At 35.7% G+C, this 8,375-nt stretch overlaps 1 long non-coding RNA gene across 1 annotated transcript; it reads right to left on the bottom strand.

Annotated features, from left to right (window-relative positions):
- Positions 1–1,743: 1,743 nt before the first annotated feature.
- On the bottom strand, positions 1,744–8,172 carry LOC309487399. Its single transcript, XR_014201836.1, has 2 exons — positions 7,548–8,172; positions 1,744–1,864 (listed from the first exon to the last, which is right to left on the bottom strand). It is a non-coding gene; the product is annotated as an uncharacterized lncRNA (long non-coding RNA).
- Positions 8,173–8,375: the final 203 nt, after the last annotated feature.

Below are 8,375 nucleotides of genomic sequence, written 5' to 3' on the forward strand. Positions count from 1 at the left end.
CTTTACTTCCTAGTGGCTTCCAATAGATTTTAAGAGCAAGGACTCGTTTTCAACGTCTCTTGTCTTGACCTGATTTACGAGGATTGGAGGTGAACATGCAGAGAGCCACCAGGTGGAGATAGAAATCCCAGAAAATGCGTCTGTTGCTTGCTTCTCAGTGGAAAGGGCTGGCAGGTACATCTGCTCCACTTATGACATCAGTTTTTTTTGCTATCAAAAAAGAATGTACATCACAATAGCTGCTACTAACAAAATGCAGGGTCTTTTTTGGAACTAATTTGGAGAGGAAATATAGACAGATATAGCCTATAGTTCAAAAACAATTGTCCATAAGCAAACAATTACTGTAAAAATGTGGCCTCAACCAATTTCACATTTTTTATGTTTACTTTCTTCCCTTTGGTCTTTAACGTTACTCACGATACCGCATAAATCTTAACGGCATGACAAACATTTCAAATAATTTAGGGTAAAACCATATTTGAAGTAGGTATTTGTTATTGTTGGAGTATGTGGAAGGGTTCCACTCTCAACATGAAAATGCAGATTTTGTCATCAACATCTGCCATGTATCCCACACGGCGCAGAGAACGCCACAGCTCATTGCCTCCCGGTAAACCAACCCCCACCCCCCCCAAGCAAAGTAGCACCCAATGTCCCCCCTAAGTACTTTGTAGCGTATTAATGATGTTTATCTCTGAGAGGAATTGCAGAAGAGGCTCGTATATCAGGCCTAACTTGTTCCTGCCACCAGTTTGTTTGTCTGTGCACAGCAGTGTTTAGCAAACATTGTTTTAGCAGTTAGTTAACATCAGAAAAAGCAGTGCCATTTCAGAAAGATGGAGTATGACTGATTTGGAAGTAATCGGGTGGTTAAGCCCTTTTTAAAAAATGGTTTCACTTTATTTTACAGTAAGTGCACTTATGTGTACTTACAGTGTACTTACCTAAGAAAGTACTGGGTAATATAAGGTAACTACATGGGTTATGTTCAGGGTTATTACCCGGCTATTGCAATTACTATAAGTACTACATAGTATGTACATGGGGACTGTAAAATAAAGTGCTACCCAAAAAACAATAAAATGTATGTAAAATAGGACATTAACAACATCTCTATTCATGGGTTCTGAGGCCAAATATCTTTTAATGCTATGCTTAAACCAATCTATTAATATAATGGACTATTTCAAGTTGGGTGATTTATTTATCATGTATTTTAATTATTTAGTTGTAAAACTTTCATTTACAGTCAAAAGTTTGGACACATCTACTTTTTTATTATTATCCATATTTTTTAATACAAGTAAATTAATGTAACATGAAACTTTGCATAATTACAGCATTTTTCCTTCAATATTTGATCCAACTTAAATAAAAAACAATTAAAAGAATACATTTTTACAACAAAAAAAAAATACATTTTTGGGTATACTTCGTATTTTATTTCTACAAAATTTTATTTTGGGGTATACTTTGTATTTAATTAATTACAAAGTATACCCAAAAATGTATGTAATTATTAGTAAAAAATTATTATTTAACTGTTTTTTATTGTTTATATTAAATATATTTTTACTAAAATATATTTTTTAATTATTCAAAATCATTTCAATTATTTTGGGGAAAAGGAGTTTTTAAGAGCATAAGAAACATGAATTAATCGTGTCCAAACTTTTGACTGGTAGTATTTCCAAATGCACAGTTAAATAGATTTGCAGATATGAATAAGACAATACTTACATTTAAAATGTACTCTTCATCCACAGGGACATCTGTCCGATGTCCTTAGTGTGTGTTATTGTTCAGCTTGTGGACGGCAGATGGCTAAAGCAATGCTGGTCATTCTCCTCGCCAAAAAATCCTAGAGAAAAAAACAGGCACGTCGGCTACATTGAAAAAAACAAATCAATTAAAGGGGATCAGTTTTGCCGTGGATACGGATTGTGACTTTTAAATTCGTGTTTAATATTTTAAAAGTGCTCTGATCAGTGTTGGGGAAAGTGACTTTTAAAGTAATGTGTTACAATATCGCATTATTTCTTTAAAAATTTAACTAATTGTATTAGTTGCTTAACTTTTTGCATTACCTTTTCTCACCTGGGCTGGACTTGGTTGTTTGTTTTTTAATAAAAAAAAGTTTTTTTTTGCCAAGTGTCAAGGCCCTTTCACACCAAAAGCGAAGTGATTTTAATTCAGAAATTTAAAAGCATGACTAAACTCGTTAATTTAAAAACGATTACTTGTAATGTATTACTTCCAACACTGGTTCTGATGAAACAGTACAGGTGATGTAATCAAACACTTTTTTTTACAGTATTTTATTTATGTTTTTATGCTTCTTTTTTTTAAAGGACAATGTCTACAGAATTTCTGGTGTTTAGAAGAGATTCTTTTTGCCAATTTTTATTTAGCCTTTTCCCTTCAGCTCTATACATGTTTACAGCACTGTCACTGGGTTTAAAATCTTTTCTGAGTCCAACAGGAATTAATTCTAGGTGTCTTTAGGAGGGCAAGTGATTTTATAATTGCGGTGTCAGGGGAGTCCAGGTGGATCTGCTGAGTGTCATATTAGAGCTTATCTCATGGTGATCATATGCAGTGTAGCGGTCACAGATGTGAACGGACCGCCCGCCTTTCACTGTGATTTTAGTAAAAGCCCTGCGGTCTTATTAACAAGCCCCCAGTGGTTCAGTGAAACGTGCCATGCAGAAGATGCTTTAATTGCATTGGAATGTTTGAGTAAGTCATGTCTTTGTGTGGCCTAGCAGTGATGCAGGCATCGCTGCGTGTTATTGGTGGTCTTCAGTCTCGCAGTATAGGGTCTTACAAGTTACATTCCTCATGGTTCAAGAAGATTTTTGCAGAGGGGAGCAAGGTCCCAGTGATGCCCCTGAAGTAATCCTTTAGGGACTTTCTGTTTTATGTGCATGTGTCTATATTCAGTTCAAAGGTTTGTGTTCAGTAAGAATTTGTTCTTCTTTCTTTTCTGTTTTTGACAGTAAAGACATTTTAAGATGTTAGAAAATATATATTTATATTTCAAATAATTGTGGTTTCCACAATAATTAAAGCAGCATAATTGTTCTGGTAACGCTTTACAGTGATGTCCCATTAGTTAACGTTTGTTAATGCTTTAACTAAAATTAACTATCAATGAGTAATACATTTGTTAGTGTTTATTTATCTTTGTTAGCGTTGGTCCATAAAAATACATCTATTCATTGTTAGTTCATCTAAGCTCAGATCTGTTAAATAATATTTGTTAAATAAAACATATACAACTTTTGATGTAGTGCATTAGTAAATGTTTAAATGAAAAATCACTAAGATTAATAAATACTTAAGTATTTTTTTAATGTTCGTTCATGTTAACTAATGTAGTTAATGTTAACAAATGGAACCTTATTGTAAAGCTTTACCACTGTTTTCAGCATTAAATATTAATAAAAAAGGTTTTTTGAGCACCAAATCAGCATATTATAATGATTTCTGAAGGATCATGTGACACTGAAGAGTGGAGTAAAAATGCTGAAAATTCAGCTTTGCCATCACAGGAATTAAAAACTTTTTAAAATATATATATATATATATATATATATATATATATATATATATATATAAACTATTTATATTGTAATAATATTTTACTATATTACTGTTTTTGCAGCCTTGGGGAGCTTAAGATACTTATTGTATTGTAGAAGAAAGAAAAAATAAGAATCTTTCTGACCCGAAACCTTTGGGTTATATATACTTATATAGGAAGAAAAAAATACATGCTTGGCGATATACAGTATTTAAATTAATATGGGACTAAATGCCTGTTTTTATAGGTCAGGGTTAAATTGCAATACTCAGTTTTATGCAATATGTTACTCGGCTCCATCTCCGTATTTAACAAGTGGATAAGAAGCCTTGGCCTGAAAAAGGTTGAAGACCCCTGCTATACAATAACCACTGATGACAAATAGGTTAAAACTAAATGATCTGACATACTGAGATGTTTTAAAGCTGTTGTCTAGCTATGAGGTCATAAGTGTGGGTACCAGAGCTGATTAAATAAGTGGGTCACGTGAAGTGGAATATTCCACCTGCAAAAGATACTTGAAAAAAAGTGAAAAATGTTGTAGACTTTTTGCCAGAACTTTATGAATGGGCATATCTATGCCTCCATTAGCCAATAAGCTTTTCCCATCAGGCCTCTAAACTCTCCGTGACCCCCATTCACATGAGCAGTTGTGAAGTGTTTCACACTGTAGTGTGATCAAATCCTTGTGACGTGAATAAACATCTATAATCGCAACCTTTCAGTTCGGCATAAACAGAGAAGCCCAGCGCCAGATGCAACAAATTTAGGGTTGAGGCTTGCAAATGCAAACATCTGGTCTTTTACCATACATATGAAACCAGCCATTTTCTATGTAAGCAACCCCAATGACCATAAGGAAACACTTGGGCTGTAACTTAAGAGTAGAGTCAGTGTCCCCAAATAACAACGGTTTGACCCACAAGTTAATTTAAAAAACTAGTATTTAGTATATTGTACATTTCCCAAAAAAGTCCATAGTATCATGTTTCAATTTTCAATGCGATGAGTGATACTCATCTGTATCATCTGTCCCCAGATCTAACAATACACACATTCTGCTTATCATTTTCAATATCATAATCATACATGAAATTAAAACCGTAATCCCATTCTGCCCCAGTAAAAAAAGAAGAAAGAAAAAACGGTTGTGCAAGGATTGTGTTCAGCTGGCACAGGGAGTTTCCCAAATACAATTACTCTGTTTACATGCAGTAGTACAAGACGGAAATTGCTTTTGAAAGTCTTTTCCAAGGACACGGTTTTGTAAGACTCATGTGTACAAAATTATTTAGATGAAATTGAGCACCACTCCATGCATCGGCAAGTAAGATGGGCCGTTTTCAGCCGAACTTTAGCAAATGCTCACTTGATCCCACTTCTGTGACAGCCCTCATTGTCAGAAGCCACAAAGGCTGAGCGCCCTCCTTAACTCTGAAGTGCAAGAGTGCTTTGAGCGCAAGGCAAATAAACAAACGCGTCCAAAAGTCTCTATAATCTTCCATAATATTTGACATTCCCTCCACCACCTACTGTATACCAACTATAGGCCTTTAAAGGGAAAGAATACGAATCGTCATCGTACCACACACCGATGGTGGTCAACTGTCTTTCATTATCTGTCATTTGAGAGGACATTTTGGTGATGCCGATTCAAATGCACTTTAAAATTGGCCCCCGCTCTCCACAAAGTTTGGTTTATTATTTAGCGGACAGACGCTGGACTCTCTCAGGGCAGACGCTTAATAAGAGGAGATTGGCTTTCTGCTGAGTGTGTAACAGATATCTAAATCATTAGGGCTTTCTTTCTGCCATGTGCCACCCCTCGGTTCTCTGCCCTCTGAACCCTGAAGGTCAAATGGCTGCGAGCTCTGTGACCCCCAGCATTTCCTCCGAATATTAACAGGCTTGTTATGTCGTCAAACGGGCCTGATATAGACCATGGCCTCATTTGGAAAAAGCCCAATCAGTGCGAACAGCTCCAGAGTTCAGCACTTCGGCCTCAGAACGGCAGAGGCTTTCAAGTGTCTCATTGAGAGGCATAATGATAACACAGAGAGGAAGTGTGGGGCATTTTGGGGAGAAATTATGTGGTCACATGCCCGCCGGCTGTAATGCCTCAGTTCAATTCGGCTAAGTTGCACTTTCGGGCTATGGGAGAATGAATCGAGTTAGTTTATGTTACAGAAACGAATGTGGCACAGTTGTATTAAAGCTTCTCCAGGCTGATGTGAGGCAGACCACTACAACTGACAGGGATTATTCTTCGCTCAATTTTGGTCAGTTTAAAGTGGAGCATTTAAAAGGGAGCATTTCAGCCTGCTTTACCACAAGTATGCGGCAGATCTAAATAATTATCAGAGCTCTGACAGCCGTTCTGTTTCAGATGAGTTTTGAAGTTCTTAAAAGAAGACAGGCATCTGTTTTTGGAGGGATTCGATTCTGCCTGAGAGATCAGATTTTTATGAATCAGTGCTATTTACAATGCTGGATGACAACAATTAAAAACCTTAACATGTATTAATATGAAATGAAAATGTTGCCAATCCAAACAACCAAGCTCTGGAAGAAGTCTGATTTTGCACAATTTGCAGCTATAGTGAACCCTTGCCCAGGTCAGATCTCATTTAACACCAAAAGGGTGTATGGCAAAAATCACTCATGTCTCATTCTCCACCTTGGAGCATGCAGCAGATGCAAGGTGCTCATTCTCCAAACTCTGTTGCCTGACCTTTGGCTCTCTGGAGTGTAAATAATTGTTGAGTTTTTTTCTTTAAACAAAATTGGAGAGCTAGCGGAAACAGCAGCTGGTTTAGCCTCTTGTGTCTGGCTCAGGTGCTTTCACATAGTAATACAAAGCCAACATTATCACACCTATCGTTCTTTACTAAAAGATTTGGTTCAGTGTATTTGGTTAAATATTCAATAGAGGTTGGACATATGTATCTGTATTTGAACAGCTTGATTTGGAGTGACATGCATATTTAGGAGAACATTTTTAGTTCATGTTTATTAGTCGTCGTCATCATATTTATATGAATATTCATGTATAAAAATAAATTAGTAAATAAAACTACACCGAAAATGTAGGTGCTTCTCAAAGGGCTAGTTCTGTGGTGAGAATTAAATAAAGAGTGTATAACAACATTTCTTCAGTCCAGTAGCCTATACTTTGATTCATTCAGCCATAATTATAAATAAGCAACACAATGTTGATATTGAGATGTGTCATCTAAATGTGCAGTAAAATTAATGTAAAATTTCACCTATGGATTTGATTTGTGATCATGTTCATGGATGTTAAATGACAACTGGTATCATTTGAATAAGCAGGTTCTCTTGTTTGATTTAATATATAATACCATTTATAACAACAGCCTTATTAGACTGTTTTATGTATTCTACATTTATTCCAGCTGCATTTGCTGTTTTGAATTCAAATGTGCCATATATGTACCATGCATTCTGAATTTAAATCTTATGATGGTAGCTGTGGTGATGGGGTGGAATAAAATCTAGATAAAAGAAATTTGATTAGAATATTAGCTTTAAAATAATTTCCTTTAGTTTTACAATTCATTCTAGAGGTAGGTTGTAACAACGACATTATTGTAGTAGGCTACTTTACAATAATTTACATCGTTTAGGTATGTCAAAAAGATTGTAATTTGAGTAAGATAAATAAAAATGAAAATATGATAGTTTGAGAAACATAGGCAACTAGGCAAACGTAAGAAAGCTCTCTAAGTAACAGACATTTAAACACGATTTAACCCTCCGTCATCTCTTTTATTTTAATACATAGTCTTGAGGGGAAAACCTTAGGCTACTATGACATTGTGAGCATTTTTTAAATAAAGCATTTGGTCCTGGCAAACCAGAACAGCTAATTCCCGCAGTATCTCGTGAATATTCCTAAATCCATTCTGTTTTGCAGGGTAAATATTTCAACACTTACCCCGCATCACCAGTGACAGGCTGCACTTGACTCGCTCATCCCGCCCACACGCGCTCTATCTGCCGCTTTAATCAGGAAAACATCCGCGAGCGTTTGTGCAGCGGAAATGGACCGTGACCGCTGATGGCGGGAAGATGGATAAGGTCTCATCTTCAACCATTGATGTTATCGCTGCCAGCGTGAAGAGGTGAGCCGATAATTACCGTCTGCGGTGGCCAAACACTCGATGACAGCAACACCTGTAGATCCGCGGAACATCTGCCCTCTAGTGCCGAGTAAACATGCTGCTGTTACCGCGATGCTGTGGCCATGATAGGGGACTCTTTGGCTAGTTGTCACACGTTTTACTCCAGTAAATATTCACCAAGGTAGGTTTATTTTTGAATAGTTTCTGTATAGCCACATTCCTTCCGATGTAGCCCACGAAAAAATAGCTAATTTGCTATTTTAAAGTTTTCAGCAAAACTTCGAAACAATTTATGAGGAACAGCAACAATTTAAAAGTTAAGTAAGGCTAACACGAAAAAAATAAAATAATGTTGTGGTCACCAGAAGTAATAGATTTGTATAAAATTAGCTACTACTTTTAAAGACAACTGCTTGGCCAAAAATGCCATAATGAAATCTCGAGTATAATTTAAACTTTTTGTTTAAAATCTAATAAAAAAAATATTTAATTTTTTCTATATAAGCCTAGTTGATATAGTTGATTAAATGGGTATATAATAATATACAATAGTTAATCAACTATAATAAAAATACTAATTTTTATTAATTATTATTCTGAAAGAGAGTCTGGGTTTGCAGTAATTCGCAGTAATTATACTC

This window comes from Leuciscus leuciscus, assembly GCF_965113295.1.
Source record: "Leuciscus leuciscus genome assembly, chromosome: 23".
NCBI classification, from domain to species: Eukaryota; Metazoa; Chordata; class Actinopteri; order Cypriniformes; family Leuciscidae; genus Leuciscus; species Leuciscus leuciscus.